At 39.0% G+C, this 14,432-nt stretch overlaps 1 protein-coding gene across 1 annotated transcript in view; it reads right to left on the bottom strand.

Annotated features, from left to right (window-relative positions):
• Positions 1–1,595, bottom strand: part of LOC124120742 (glutamyl endopeptidase-like) — a 29,466-nt gene extending 27,871 nt beyond the window's left edge. The window contains exon 1 of the mRNA XM_048395745.1: positions 1,526–1,595. The gene's annotated coding sequence lies outside the window, so the exon portion shown is untranslated. The remainder of the gene's footprint in view (positions 1–1,525) is intronic.
• Between the last annotated feature and the right edge of the window lie 12,837 nt (positions 1,596–14,432).

Below are 14,432 nucleotides of genomic sequence, written 5' to 3'. Positions count from 1 at the left end.
TGTTTACATCATCAATTGCATGATTGCTGCTTGAAAAACACTTTTTGCCATCAGATCAAATTTTTTCCTGAGGTTCTGTTTGTGCTATATAGTTTTATATGTTTGTATCAAATTGAAAACCAGAAAGGCTTTTCGTGTGCGCAACCGATTGCAATGGAGAGTCACAGAAACTTTTGTTGCTGAGTATATTTGAAAGAAGGGTACTTCAAAGCATCTCAAAAAGAAATACGTCTATAAGGAGTCCTTATTTTAAGAATATGTGAGATGCAAGTTTTCTGCCCAAGATTTAGTTGTTGATGGTTATGCTAGCCTCACGTTGTTCGTGCTTCACAATTTAAAAGAAACTTTATGTCAAGTGTATAGAGATATCTTGACTGCTGGAGCAGGTTTGTGACCACATTACCATTGAGGTAAAACAGATTGTCCGTTTAGGGGTAACGTCAGTAGCGCAATGGCATTTCAAACACAATGACTGAAAACTCAAAAGTAAGTTTCATAATTAAGTGAAGCACGTACATAACTACCATCTGTAAATATGAAACATCAATGAAAGAGAATAATCAGTTTTGATCATCTGTCGTAACAGATTCCGTTGGCGTGGAAGGCAAAGTAATAGTGAAAATAATATGAATGCATGACAAACTAGTTAAAAATTCAAGGACAACAACTTCTAAATTATACTGTTATAGCGACATGTCGGCATAGATCCTTTTACCATTGTCAAGCAAGACTGAATTATGATGGTAAAGAATTATATATGGTGAGTGAAGAATTAGCAGGAGCAACAATCATTATACATGATCGAGATTAACATGAGTTGATTGACTAATAATAACAGAATTATACTATTGATGGTCAGATAACACACGATGAGGGAGCACTTCACCCATCAAATCAGACAGTGAATCAGCCATCTCCGACCATATCAGTAACTGACCAAATCACAACATCAATTAGGAAAACATCCAAGTCCTCTCCAACAACCCCCATGGCTTCAACAACAGACAATTAGCTGAAGCAGTCCAGATTCGCCGTTACAAGCCTTCTATCAACAGGGATTCGGCCTTTGTTAACCCATCAATATTATTATTAAGTTACCGAACCCATCTCTTAACTCTCACACATACTCTGCAAAACCATGATTTCACTGTCTTACATAATCGCTTGAACCAACTCAACTTTGGTGGTTCAGAATGATTGTCTTTGGGCGCTTTTCTATTTTGCTGTGGTGATCGACCCAGCAGTGGAGGATCCTGCAGTGGAGGATCCTGAGGTTGGGATATGAATTTTAGCTTTGAATGCTCCCTTTCTTCTGTCCCATAAACAATGAGCTGCAGTCACTAAAAATATCCTGCCGCCATGTTTGACGAGAAATCCTGTCCCTATTGCTTTTCCATTTCCATGTTTTAAATGTGCAATACCTGTGTATGGCTTTTCTGTTGTGACGGGTACACGCCGTCGCTCATCTCCAAGATCGCTGTCTACAGTTTCTTGTCCCATTGTTTTTGTGAAGACGACTGTTGAACTGAAATAACGCTATCGCACTTAATCATACGACCGTCAGGATGTGATACCCGGACGTAATTGAGGCGAATGCGTTGTAGTTATATTTAGTTACAGTTCAATAGTTGCATGGATGGCTAGTGAAATTCAAATGCCCGTTTATGACTGACAATCTATTCTAAAGAATATAGGCTAGAAAGAAAATAAGCTTCCTGTTGTATTGTATATTGCACAAACCATCGCATTGGAGGATTTGTATAAACCAACGTCATCAACATTGACCTGACATTGACTAATCCTCCTTTGACCGTATTGCCGAAATCGATATTGAATCCACAGTGACGTAGTTCTGTCGTGGCGCACCTTTTCGTATGGAGGGCATGACCTGACAACAACACCCGTGAGTCAGCGCCGCGTGAGACATGAGTTGTAGACATATTTAGTAACAGTTAAGTGGGTGTGTCGATCAATGTTTGCATGTACCATGAGTGTATTTCAAATGCTGACTGATAAATCATCGATTGAAATAAATATGTCACCATGCCCCAGGCGTCGAACCTGCCACCTCGTCCGTCAACAGGCCCTACCCATGAAGCATAGCACTACTTCTGTCATCACGGGGGCGGTCGGGTAGCCTAGTGGTTAAAGCGTTCGCTCGTCACGCCGAAGACCCGGGTTCGATTCCCGACATGGTTACAATGTGTGAAGCCCATTTCTGGTGTCCCCCGTCGTGATATTGCTCGAATATTGCTAAAAGCGGCGTAAAACCATACTCACTCACTCACTCTGTCATCACGGCCTGCCAGTCACACCTGGCAACTCCTGACAACACGCCCTCCACATCACAGCTACTACCCCTTCTGAAACAGAACTGAACAGAACAGAACATTCATTTTCAAAAACACACAATAGTGGTATAGAGAACATACATTACGAAGTAGAATACAATTGTACAACGAATGTAGCACAATACAAGTAATTTGGAGTTAAAATATAATATGCATTATATATACATACATTATGCAATATATACATACATATTTGCAATCAATATATACATCATATTTGCATACATACCTGCGTAAATAGTTATATATTAAATTCTCTCTTGATGTGTAGTGGCACGTAGATCACTCATTGTAGCAGAGTCCATTCCTTATATATACTGAGTCAAATTAAAAACTTCACAATTTAAAAAGTAATCCCATATATGATATACAACGGACAAATGTATCAGAGAAGGTACTTTTTAATCATTATTGTCCAAGGAAAGGTTTTAATTAACGGTGGTAACCATAATTTGTTCCAAGCACCTACGGTACTCGTTAATAACATCAACAGTTTTTAATCATAGGTCCCAAGCACGAGAATCTGATGGCACACATGTTCAGTAGCGTGTATGACCACCATGTGCGTTGACAACTGCCACACAACGCCTCCGCATGGACCTTGTGATGCTTGTGAACACACGATTGGGAAGACGACGCCATTGTTGCTAAAAAATGGTGCCAAGATCTTGCAAATCCTGTGGTTGGTTCTGGATAGTGCGCAGACTTCTGCCAAGAGCATCCCAGACGTGTTCGATGGTATTGAGGTCGGGAGACCTTGACGGCCAGTCCATGACGTTGACTTCCGCATTCTGAAGGAAATTCCTTGTCAAAATTGCTGTGTGGGGTCTGGCATTGTCGTGTTGGAAGATCAAACCAGGTCCATGTGCTGCCATAAAAGGCAGAAGTTCTGGTGCCAGTACATGGTCGCGGTAAGCAGCAGCGTTGAGGTTGCCACGGATGACAAGAAGCCTGGAACGTGCATTGCCACAGAAAGCACCCCACACCATGACACTTCCGTATCGAAATCTGTCAACTTCCTGTACACAACACTGGGCGTAACGTTCATGACCGCGCCTCCACACCCTCGCCCTATCATCAGCAAATCGAAGATTAAATCGGGATTCATCACTGAAGACGACTTGATTCCAATTCCTCTGAGTTCATCGTAAGTGTCGCTGTGCCCACAATTGACATTGACGTCTGTGTAGTTGAGTCAGAATCGGCCCGCAGTATGGCCGTCTTGCTTGAAGGTGAGCAGTTCTCAGACGGTTTCGAACAGCTTGCGCACTCAGTCTACCCCTAAACAGTCCATTTCTGGTTTATGTAGCCGTCAAAAATCGGTTACGGAGGTGACGTATGACAATCTGACGATCCTCTGCATGTGACGTCACACGTGGTCGACCAGGCCGAGGGCGATCAGCGGTGGTATACTGTTTGCTGTAGACGCGTCTGTAAATCATAAACAGTCCGTCGACTTCAACCCATCGTCCTTGCGACTTCAGCTACCGACGTTCCCGTCTGCAACATGCCGATGGCACGTTCACGTTGCACATTTGAAAGGCATGGCGTGACAAATGGCCGTAAAGACTTTTGTTTTCTTGTGTTTTTCTTTTTTTTTAATGACTGCTAACAAGTATGGCTGAAAACACGTGCGGTATTATGGCCACGTGACCAGTTGCCCGTGAAAAACCACTTTTGCCACTATAGTGCTGTGCACATGATTTTGATCGATTCACCTGCTCAAAAACGGGTGTTATCTGAAGACAATACGTGACCATTACTGTTTAAATACACAATAATGTTAAAAATTTAGGATTGTGAAGTTTTTAATTTGGTTCAGTATATTTAGATAACTTTGTAAGAAGAGGTTTGAAATCACAAATCATTAAGTAGTTGTATTTATGCACAGTAGGATACTTACAAAAGTAGTTTGGTAATAGGGTTGTCCTAAGGTTGAGTAATTCATTACAGCTTAATAAAAAATGAAATTAGTCGCCAACAGCAGCATAACATAGAGTACAATATTTGTTTATACGTGGTATTCCGTGCCATCTTCCTATTTCTATCGGCAACGTGTGGTTTGTTGTTCTAAAACGAGTTAGTCAAATGCGTAGATTTTGTGGGAGAATTAAAACATATGGTTCTAAAGTGGGTTCGCTTTTGAATAGTTTATAATTATCTGCCTTAGAGGAGTTTTGAATATAAGCTTGCCAAGATTGTTTATACTGATCTGTTAATACTATTTTCACTTGTTGTTTGACCCACTGGACATCTGGTACAGCTTGTGATATCCACAAGTAATGCAGTCCAGTTTCTTGCAGGATTTGTTTTATCATATTCAATAGAGGAAATTGTACCTTTTCAGAGGTAGATGACAGGGATAGCATTATTGAGTACATGACTTGTGGTAGCGGTTTTGGGGAAAGTAGGATCTTATACCAGAACGAAATGATTCTTACTTTGATGTTAATTATTATAGGGTATCTGCCGAGTTCACCATATACCATATACTCAGGGGTTGACTGCTTAATATTTTATATATTTACAGTATTTCAGATGAACCTTTTCCAATATATTAAGCTTTTCAAACCCCCAGATTTCGCATCCAGGTAATAGTATAGGGAGAACTAATTGATCAAACAATTTCAGTTGACAGTCTTATGTGACATCTAGTTGCTTTATAAATGTGAAAACAGAGAACATTACCCTACTGGCCTGATCACTAAGTGATCTACTGGCCAAATAATCACAAACAGCTGTGGGGGGTGAGGCTGATGACGTTATTTTATTGTTAAGTACGAATATACGTACTTAATTCATCCTAAAACAATGAAAGTACAATACAAGAAAATGTAACATAGAAATAAATATAAACAATCCGTTATAGTTCCTCTTTAAATTTCTAAAATATAGATATCACTTCCATTAAATGAATAACATTTACTTTAATTACACAATACATCAGACGTATCTGTACAATACATCAATACACAGATACAAAATATATTAATATGATAATAAAGTGAAAATGAACATTACATACCAGATAGGTGATACCTGAACTGGTAATACGTAACAATGATTGTACGGTGAACGTTGCCACTGAGAAATCTTCAAAATAAAGAAATATAAATGCAGAATACTATATACAAGTGATATCCTATGGTAAAATAGTGTATAAAAATATATAGTACAACAGCCACTCATTTCAGACATACAACACTCATACACTTGCACTTACCAACATACATCAAGCATACAGACATAAGATAGACACAATTTTATGGATAACAATTTCTTTAATACTGTGAAAAGTGACGTTTCGGTATAGATCCTTATACCGTTGTCAAGCAAGACTGAATGAGGGTTACTTACTTACTTACTTACTTTGGAGATTTAACGTGCGCTTTCCGACTGATGCGTATTTCGCACACGGGCCCGGTCAGGCCATTTAATGTGTTTCCGAAAGTGGTCTGTGCAACCCAAGAGGGGGGTTTAGGGGTTGCTTATATAGAATTTGGGAATTTTGAGATTTGGAATAGATGCCGATGGGATTGGGGAGGAGAACTAAGGGAGCTGGGTATGGTGGATGTTTGTTTGTTTATGTGATTTTGATTTGGTAGGTTATTGTGTTTTTAGATGCGTTTTATTAGTTCCGTTTTTATTAAGAATACGCCTAAGGCCTTGAAGTTTTCTAGTTTATTTTGTGGGTTTAGTATTGCTTCTAGAGTTAGAGCCTTGTTTAGATTGAGGGTGGTTTGTAATGCGGTTCGATGTGTTAGGTAGTGTGTGCAGTGGATGAGTGCGTGTTCTGGGGTTTCTGGTTGTTTGCAGTGTGGGCAGTTACCTGTAGTGTGTTTTTTATTTTTTTTTAGGTGGTTATTTAGGTTGGTGTGTCCTGTTTGGAGTTTAGTGATTACTCTGTCGATTTTTTTTTCTGAATTAGGGACATAGTGCAGAGTATATATAGTAGGTGGATGATTAACAGTAGAGGTTGATTAACAGTAGAGGATTAACAGTAACAACAATTGCATACATGAGTGGGATAACATTGGTAGGTGTGACAACAAAGGGATGGTGCTGTCACAACACGATGGACAGAAAACACATAGCTGGAAGCCTATAGGGTCATGAAGCCAATAAACAGGATAAGTGATTATTGTTTGACGAGTTCATAGTAGGCGGGTGGGATGAAATAGCCTTGATCTCTGTTGATTGATGGCTTGTGGCGGCGAATGTGGACTGTTTCTGTTAGTTTTCTTTTAGTGAAATCATGGAGGTTGCTGGCGAGGATTTGGACGTTGTCCCAGTTGATGATGTGATTGGGACAGTTGCTGATATGGTCCGAGATGGCTGATTTGCTGTCGGATTTGATGGTGGAGGTTTTATGCTCTTTCATTCTGGTGTTGATTGGGCGGGATGTTTCACCTACGTAAGATTGTCCACAGTTGCAGTCAATTTTGTAGACTACACCTTTAGGCTCTTGGGGTTTAGATGTGTTCCTGCCGTTGGCTCTTAGCAGGGTGTTGAGGGAGTTGGAGCTGGTGAAGTGGGTGTCGATGTTGGCTTGCTGTTTGAGGAGGCGGCTGATGATGTGGGAGGCGTTTCCTTTGAACGGGAGGGCGATGCGGAAGGGCGCTGATTCGGGTTTAAGGTTCACAGGTCTGGGTGTGGGATGGAGTACAGAGGCGATGACTCACTTGTTGTTTGACCCACTGGACATCTGGTACAGCTTGTGATATCCACAAGTAATGCAGTCCAGTTTCTTGCAGGATTTGTTTTATCATATTCAATAGAGGAAATTGTACCTTTTCAGAGGTAGATGACAGGGATAGCATTATTGAGTGCATGACTTGTATCTGCCGAGTTCACCATATACCATATACTCAGGGGTTGACTGCTTAATATTTTATATATTTACAGTATTTCAGATGAACCTTTTCCAATATATTAAGCTTTTCAAACCCCCAGATTTCGCATCCAGGTAATAGTATAGGGAGAACTAATTGATCAAACAATTTCAGTTGACAGTCTTATGTGACATCTAGTTGCTTTATAAATGTGAAAACAGAGAACATTACCCTACTGGCCTGATCACTAAGTGATCTACTGGCCAAATAATCACAAACAGCTGTGGGGGGTGAGGCTGATGACGTTATTTTATTGTTAAGTACGAATATACGTACTTAATTCATCCTAAAACAATGAAAGTACAATACAAGAAAATGTAACATAGAAATAAATATAAACAATCCGTTATAGTTCCTCTTTAAATTTCTAAAATATAGATATCACTTCCATTAAATGAATAACATTTACTTTAATTACACAATACATCAGACGTATCTGTACAATACATCAATACACAGATACAAAATATATTAATATGATAATAAAGTGAAAATGAACATTACATACCAGATAGGTGATACCTGAACTGGTAATACGTAACAATGATTGTACGGTGAACGTTGCCACTGAGAAATCTTCAAAATAAAGAAATATAAATGCAGAATACTATATACAAGTGATATCCTATGGTAAAATAGTGTATAAAAATATATAGTACAACAGCCACTCATTTCAGACATACAACACTCATACACTTGCACTTACCAACATACATCAAGCATACAGACATAAGATAGACACAATTTTATGGATAACAATTTCTTTAATACTGTGAAAAGTGACGTTTCGGTATAGATCCTTATACCGTTGTCAAGCAAGACTGAATGAGGGTTACTTACTTACTTACTTACTTTGGAGATTTAACGTGCGCTTTCCGACTGATGCGTATTTCGCACACGGGCCCGGTCAGGCCATTTAATGTGTTTCCGAAAGTGGTCTGTGCAACCCAAGAGGGGGGTTTAGGGGTTGCTTATATAGAATTTGGGAATTTTGAGATTTGGAATAGATGCCGATGGGATTGGGGAGGAGAACTAAGGGAGCTGGGTATGGTGGATGTTTGTTTGTTTATGTGATTTTGATTTGGTAGGTTATTGTGTTTTTAGATGCGTTTTATTAGTTCCGTTTTTATTAAGAATACGCCTAAGGCCTTGAAGTTTTCTAGTTTATTTTGTGGGTTTAGTATTGCTTCTAGAGTTAGAGCCTTGTTTAGATTGAGGGTGGTTTGTAATGCGGTTCGATGTGTTAGGTAGTGTGTGCAGTGGATGAGTGCGTGTTCTGGGGTTTCTGGTTGTTTGCAGTGTGGGCAGTTACCTGTAGTGTGTTTTTTATTTTTTTTTAGGTGGTTATTTAGGTTGGTGTGTCCTGTTTGGAGTTTAGTGATTACTCTGTCGATTTTTTTTTCTGAATTAGGGACATAGTGCAGAGTATATATAGTAGGTGGATGATTAACAGTAGAGGTTGATTAACAGTAGAGGATTAACAGTAACAACAATTGCATACATGAGTGGGATAACATTGGTAGGTGTGACAACAAAGGGATGGTGCTGTCACAACACGATGGACAGAAAACACATAGCTGGAAGCCTATAGGGTCATGAAGCCAATAAACAGGATAAGTGATTATTGTTTGACGAGTTCATAGTAGGCGGGTGGGATGAAATAGCCTTGATCTCTGTTGATTGATGGCTTGTGGCGGCGAATGTGGACTGTTTCTGTTAGTTTTCTTTTAGTGAAATCATGGAGGTTGCTGGCGAGGATTTGGACGTTGTCCCAGTTGATGATGTGATTGGGACAGTTGCTGATATGGTCCGAGATGGCTGATTTGCTGTCGGATTTGATGGTGGAGGTTTTATGCTCTTTCATTCTGGTGTTGATTGGGCGGGATGTTTCACCTACGTAAGATTGTCCACAGTTGCAGTCAATTTTGTAGACTACACCTTTAGGCTCTTGGGGTTTAGATGTGTTCCTGCCGTTGGCTCTTAGCAGGGTGTTGAGGGAGTTGGAGCTGGTGAAGTGGGTGTCGATGTTGGCTTGCTGTTTGAGGAGGCGGCTGATGATGTGGGAGGCGTTTCCTTTGAACGGGAGGGCGATGCGGAAGGGCGCTGATTCGGGTTTAAGGTTCACAGGTCTGGGTGTGGGATGGAGTACAGAGGCGATGACTCACTTGTTGTTTGACCCACTGGACATCTGGTACAGCTTGTGATATCCACAAGTAATGCAGTCCAGTTTCTTGCAGGATTTGTTTTATCATATTCAATAGAGGAAATTGTACCTTTTCAGAGGTAGATGACAGGGATAGCATTATTGAGTGCATGACTTGTATCTGCCGAGTTCACCATATACCATATACTCAGGGGTTGACTGCTTAATATTTTATATATTTACAGTATTTCAGATGAACCTTTTCCAATATATTAAGCTTTTCAAACCCCCAGATTTCGCATCCAGGTAATAGTATAGGGAGAACTAATTGATCAAACAATTTCAGTTGACAGTCTTATGTGACATCTAGTTGCTTTATAAATGTGAAAACAGAGAACATTACCCTACTGGCCTGATCACTAAGTGATCTACTGGCCAAATAATCACAAACAGCTGTGGGGGGTGAGGCTGATGACGTTATTTTATTGTTAAGTACGAATATACGTACTTAATTCATCCTAAAACAATGAAAGTACAATACAAGAAAATGTAACATAGAAATAAATATAAACAATCCGTTATAGTTCCTCTTTAAATTTCTAAAATATAGATATCACTTCCATTAAATGAATAACATTTACTTTAATTACACAATACATCAGACGTATCTGTACAATACATCAATACACAGATACAAAATATATTAATATGATAATAAAGTGAAAATGAACATTACATACCAGATAGGTGATACCTGAACTGGTAATACGTAACAATGATTGTACGGTGAACGTTGCCACTGAGAAATCTTCAAAATAAAGAAATATAAATGCAGAATACTATATACAAGTGATATCCTATGGTAAAATAGTGTATAAAAATATATAGTACAACAGCCACTCATTTCAGACATACAACACTCATACACTTGCACTTACCAACATACATCAAGCATACAGACATAAGATAGACACAATTTTATGGATAACAATTTCTTTAATACTGTGAAAAGTGACGTTTCGGTATAGATCCTTATACCGTTGTCAAGCAAGACTGAATGAGGGTTACTTACTTACTTACTTACTTTGGAGATTTAACGTGCGCTTTCCGACTGATGCGTATTTCGCACACGGGCCCGGTCAGGCCATTTAATGTGTTTCCGAAAGTGGTCTGTGCAACCCAAGAGGGGGGTTTAGGGGTTGCTTATATAGAATTTGGGAATTTTGAGATTTGGAATAGATGCCGATGGGATTGGGGAGGAGAACTAAGGGAGCTGGGTATGGTGGATGTTTGTTTGTTTATGTGATTTTGATTTGGTAGGTTATTGTGTTTTTAGATGCGTTTTATTAGTTCCGTTTTTATTAAGAATACGCCTAAGGCCTTGAAGTTTTCTAGTTTATTTTGTGGGTTTAGTATTGCTTCTAGAGTTAGAGCCTTGTTTAGATTGAGGGTGGTTTGTAATGCGGTTCGATGTGTTAGGTAGTGTGTGCAGTGGATGAGTGCGTGTTCTGGGGTTTCTGGTTGTTTGCAGTGTGGGCAGTTACCTGTAGTGTGTTTTTTATTTTTTTTTAGGTGGTTATTTAGGTTGGTGTGTCCTGTTTGGAGTTTAGTGATTACTCTGTCGATTTTTTTTTCTGAATTAGGGACATAGTGCAGAGTATATATAGTAGGTGGATGATTAACAGTAGAGGTTGATTAACAGTAGAGGATTAACAGTAACAACAATTGCATACATGAGTGGGATAACATTGGTAGGTGTGACAACAAAGGGATGGTGCTGTCACAACACGATGGACAGAAAACACATAGCTGGAAGCCTATAGGGTCATGAAGCCAATAAACAGGATAAGTGATTATTGTTTGACGAGTTCATAGTAGGCGGGTGGGATGAAATAGCCTTGATCTCTGTTGATTGATGGCTTGTGGCGGCGAATGTGGACTGTTTCTGTTAGTTTTCTTTTAGTGAAATCATGGAGGTTGCTGGCGAGGATTTGGACGTTGTCCCAGTTGATGATGTGATTGGGACAGTTGCTGATATGGTCCGAGATGGCTGATTTGCTGTCGGATTTGATGGTGGAGGTTTTATGCTCTTTCATTCTGGTGTTGATTGGGCGGGATGTTTCACCTACGTAAGATTGTCCACAGTTGCAGTCAATTTTGTAGACTACACCTTTAGGCTCTTGGGGTTTAGATGTGTTCCTGCCGTTGGCTCTTAGCAGGGTGTTGAGGGAGTTGGAGCTGGTGAAGTGGGTGTCGATGTTGGCTTGCTGTTTGAGGAGGCGGCTGATGATGTGGGAGGCGTTTCCTTTGAACGGGAGGGCGATGCGGAAGGGCGCTGATTCGGGTTTAAGGTTCACAGGTCTGGGTGTGGGATGGAGTACAGAGGCGATGACTGGCAAACTATCGCCAGTGACTGAAGGAATGATATAAATCCTGCCGGGGTCCATGCAGGAAACAAAGGCACTGTAAGTCCCCATGGACCCCAGCGAACTATTGTTTACACCTACTTAAGTTGTCAATCCAGATTTAAAAGGTCTTTATGCGACGATGTTGTATTGGCAATTCACTCTAAACTCGTGACTATTTATAGAAAGGCGAGGATCCTCTGTCTGTGTCCCTAGCGATTAGAAAATCACACCCAAACGTGTCCTGCTTGACTGTCTTGAATTGATAAATTTTGAATATGTTCACATAGTTAAATTTCATGATATTTGTACTGATCAATTTATGACTTTGATGGTTAGTGACTGTATCCTCAAAGGGAGTTAAAGCAGTGTGAAATTATTGTCCCGCTCAGAGGGTATGTTAGACCACATCATACAAAGTATTTTGTTCCTGGCATTGTTTTAATCTTAGCATATTTACGTACTATCGACAGCAGCTAAGGGATGGTGTAAATCCTGCTGGGGAACCGCGCAGGAAGCAGGAGTATCGTTTGGTTGCCGGTGATCTATAGCCCGCTTTAATAGTGAGTTGTTGAATAAAACATACAACGAATACAATCTATGAGTACATACTACAAATACAATCAACGAGTACATGTGGCAGGCTCAAGTCCTTATGTACATAACTTTTAGCTAAGATTTATTAGTTATTTTCTAAGGTTATATGGCCTTGTTACCATTTTAACTGACTAGTTTATTACGATTTTTACATTATAAGAATATATTATCAGTTATAATATTAGTTTTGTTTTATACCTTAGTATTTTATACCTTAAACATTCATTCCATAGCTCTGTAACATTAAGTAAGCTTACTCTCAGTCTAACTTCCACTAATTGTCACACTGCATGCTTTTGACTTACAGCACTCTTTGCCCCAGCGCGCCCCAGCCCAGTCTATTGTCTTGTTGATAGGCCAAGCTGGCCATAGCTACAGCAATGTTTCATAAATATATAATAATGGAGAATTACGAACCAACAAAGGAAGACCTCGAAAAAGCTATCGAAATATTTCTGCTCAGGGACAAAATTATCAAATGGAGAGAATTACCACAAGGTATATTATATCAGTGATGTCAAACCAACCAAATACGGTCATCAATTGTTTCTTTCCAATTACCAAGAAGAGTATAATATTATAGTCTGGGCCTAGATTTTCGAAACGATCGTAGCCCTAAAATTATCGTAAATTTATCGTAAGAAAAACGTAGGCTATCGTAGCATATATTCGAAACTATCGTAGCCCTAAGATATCTTAAGTTTGTGTTAAATCTAAGATAGCCACATACCTGGCGTAAGGTTATTTTATCTTCATCCAAGATGGCGGCATACTTTGCCATATATATTTTGACAAACAATGAGTCTGCTTTACGTCCAAACATTGACATTTCATTTTGTAGAACTGTGTGATTCAAATTGACACTTCGAAAACACGAAGAACGCATCAAGGATTTCACGTCTCGCGACAGCGATCCACATAACGGTGGAGTCGATAACTTACAACATATTTCTATCCGAGTCCATGCTGAAGGAGTGTGAAACTACATACCTTTTCGATAATTTGGGAAGGATAAAAACGGAAGGTGTCGGTAGGCTACAGTAATGACCGTGACCTTATTGATAACTCAGGGGGAGCTAATCTCAGTTCAAACTCTAGTTGAGAGTGGTTTCCCTTTGTATCCCCCATCCCCCCGGGACACCTTGCTAAATGTTACAGTTTTCACAAAGCGCAGAGTTCCGCTGTTATATTTTCTGGATCGCATTTGTGTCAATGCTTTAGTCTTTATTTTCGCATTTTATAAAATTATATCAATCTACATATGTAAAAAAAACCATAAAGGTTTCGCATAAGTTTTAACATCTAAAATCGTGTGGGACGGATGGTTTTAATACTTGAATTTTAACTATACAGTGTAGTATTTATTGACTTAACAGGGAAATACATGTGATCAAATATTTGTATACAATATCTAATATTTTTCTTGCAAAAGTAATTGTAATTTGTTTCGTTTTAAATTCAATACCTATGTTATCTATATCCTATTGAAAGACAATATTTGATAAAAAGTGATTAAAAACTGTCTGTTGAACATTTGCATTCTTTAAAAACAGGTGATTAACGGCATATAGATGTATTCCATTAAATATAACAATTTACTGAAATTGTGACAGCAAAAGTTAAGCACAGATTTTCGTATCGACAAATCAAATAAAAATGGGTTCCCATGCTCGTTCGGGTTCTCGTCAAAATGTAGCATAGTTTGCACATTGTCCAAAATTCACTTTCCTACATATGTTCGTAGAAAAAATGTTTTTTGAATGAAATTGACTGATCAATATAAATTACACATTTTCAACACAATAATCTTTGCATTCAATAAACCGCTTTTAAAATAGTTTGGTCTTTTTAATATTTCAGTCTACATCATCCCGTTTTATGTTTAAAATAAGATATTGATATACTTGAGACCATTCAGACAATACCATCGTAAACGTATAGGGTCAACGGATAACTACTAGTAAATTATTCTCAGCAATTCTGTCAGACAAGCCAAACATCATTGAACTACGTTCTGGAATAGATTTGACACATTACAAAGTAT

The sequence above is a fragment of the Haliotis rufescens genome, unplaced genomic scaffold (genome assembly GCF_023055435.1).
Source record: "Haliotis rufescens isolate VD_foot unplaced genomic scaffold, xgHalRufe1.0.p SCAF_14, whole genome shotgun sequence".
NCBI classification, from domain to species: Eukaryota; Metazoa; Mollusca; class Gastropoda; order Lepetellida; family Haliotidae; genus Haliotis; species Haliotis rufescens.
The sequence above is the reverse complement of the archived record's forward strand: the minus strand, read 5'-3'. Positions and strand labels throughout refer to the sequence as shown.